The sequence below is a fragment of the Procambarus clarkii genome, chromosome 53 (genome assembly GCF_040958095.1).
Source record: "Procambarus clarkii isolate CNS0578487 chromosome 53, FALCON_Pclarkii_2.0, whole genome shotgun sequence".
Lineage (NCBI taxonomy): Eukaryota > Metazoa > Arthropoda > Malacostraca > Decapoda > Cambaridae > Procambarus > Procambarus clarkii.
Window position 1 is genome coordinate 22,138,520 of NC_091202.1, and position 2,742 is coordinate 22,141,261.

Below are 2,742 nucleotides of genomic sequence, written 5' to 3' on the forward strand. Positions count from 1 at the left end.
ATTGAAAGCACATATAAGAAGACAGCAATGATCACAATGGTAAAGTTGCTTGGATTGGGTACATGAAGATTGGGAGATTGGGTAGCAATAGATACAGTGCAATTTTAAAGCAACAAGGTAGAAAACTATGAAGATGAAATTAGGTACTTTTTGGTTTTGTTTTTGAATAAGGCAAAAGTTGGACAGCTTTTCAATTCATTAGGGAGTGAGTTACATAGTCCAGGTCCCTTTATTCGTGTAGAGTGTTTACACAAATTAAGTTTGACACTGGGGATATCAAAGAGATATATATTTCTGGTGTGGTGATAATGGGTCCTATTACATCTGTCCAGGGAGAGTTTCAGAGCATGGTTTGCACTTAAGAACAGGGTTTTGTAAATGTAGTTGACACAAGAGAATGTGAGTAGTGAGTTTATGTTTAGCATGTTTAGGGATTTAAACAGCGGAGCTGAGTGTTGTCTGAAAGCAGAGTTTGTTATTGTTCTGATAACAGATTTTTGCTGGGTGATGATGGACTTGAGGTGGTCTGCAGTGGTTGAACCCCATGCACAGATAACATATGTAAGTTAAGGATAGATTACGAGTTAGGTACATGATATCTGATTTTAGAGAGTATACCAACTGTTCTAGAGACTTAGTTATGTGTTGTATGTTCTTAATGTTGAGTTTTTACAAAGTAGGAATAATAGAGGTGTTTGTAAATAATTTTTTCAAATATTTTTGAAAGTATAGGTAGATTTGATATTGGTCTGTAATTATTTAGGTCAGTTGTCTCGCCTCCTTTATGAACTGGCGTCACTCTTGCTTGTTGAAGGATATCAGGAAAAGTATGACAACCCTAGAGTTTTGTTGAATAGCAGAGCCATGGGTGGTGCAAGAGCAGGGGCAGCACTCTTATATATCATAGATGGTATTTCATTAATGTTCCCAGCTTTGGTTTTAAGAGAGCTGTTGAAGAGCAGAGCTATGGCTGGAACAAGGACATGAACAGCACTTTTGTGTATCACATTTAGTATATCACTAATGTTCCCTGTATTTATTATATAGTCGTAATGGCTCGACGCTTTTCCCTAATAATCCTCTCCCTCGAAGTATTTATATAATCATGGGCTTTCTGTCCCCCGTCGTGTCTACTGAATAAAGAGCGGCCCACGTATAAATTAAATACTATTTTGTCTGCCCATAAAGCCAACTGTGCTTCCCACTTCCACCCCTGTCGTGTTGTTAAAGAAAACGTAAATAAAAAACAAGCTTGAACTCACACATTTCAAACACTGTAATACTGTAACTGAATTCACTATATTTACCTGAATTTACCTGAGGGCTACCAACACTCTAGTGGCCTCGATGAGAACAGGAAGCCGGCGGTTTGTCAAAGGTCCCCCTATTTGTCCTGATAATTTGTTCAAGTGGGATTTTAAAACCTAACAGGGTTTTGACATTTACGGCTTCGACAGGTAGGCAGTTCCATGGGTTAATAACCCTATGGGTGAAAAAGCATCCCTTGTACTCAGTCTTACATTGTGGCTTGTTGAGCTCGAGACCATTACTCCTTGTTTGTATTACATCATCTACTTTGCTCATAATTTGGGTATTGATAATTTAATTGGTGTATTTATTATCAAACAAAATAATAGAAGTTTTTTTTCAGTGTTAAGGGTGAGTTTGTTAGCAGTTAGCCGAAGATGGATCCAGACAACTTCTTCTAAAAGAGCGGATGAAACATAAACAAGGAACAACGGTTACAAGTTCAACAAGCCACAATGTAGAATAGAACACTGGAGATACTTCTTCACCCACAGGGTTATAAGCCCATGGGACCGTTGTGAGTATTTACGACTTCGTCGGTAAATACCAAAACATTGCTGAATTTCAAAATTTAGTTCGATAAGATTATCAGGACAAATAATAATTATTGGGGGGTACTTTTATACTGCCGTTTCTTGTCCTCGTCGAGGCCACTAGAGAGAGATACTGGTCCGCAGGTAAAAAAAAAACAGTCAGATTTTGTTTATAATATTGGTAGGTTTACTACTGGCCTGTAACTGTTTATATCAGCTGTATCACCCCCCTTTATGAACTGGGATTATTCCTGTATTCTTTAGGGCACCAGGGAAAGTTTGACATTTACTTATTTATTTATTTATTTATTTATTTATTTATTTATTTATTTATTTATTTATTTATTTATTTATTTAATATATAGAAGCAGGTACAATGGGTTTATGAGAGTACATAGTATTGATGCTTTTACATTAGACTGAATGTAGTAGGATAAACTTAGGGTAGTAGTAGGCATCCGTCACTCCCGTGGGGTTATGGAGGTGTGCTCCGTGGGTCTAGTTGGATGCGACGCCTGCTGTGGATGTGAAGGCCAACCCGAGACTGACAGTCCCGGCCGCAGCGAGCGAAGATAAACACCGAAGCGGGTGCGTCTGACAGTGGTCGAGACCTCCTCTGAGGTCTCGTATTCTCCGCCTGCCTCCTCAGTTCGTCCTCGAATTGCTAGAGACCCTTCTGCACATTGCATCTCCAGGCAGATCTGTCCGCAGCTGCTGCCTCCCAACTGTTGATGTCGATGTTCATCTGCTTGAGGTCTGAAGCCTGACCAAGACGACCCTGGTAAGAGTTTGTCGACGACGCTGAGGAGGGAGATGCCGCGATAGTTGTTGACATCGCTTCTGTCACCTTTATTTTTGTCGAGAGTGATGATGTTTGCATCTCTCATGTCTTGTGGCACCG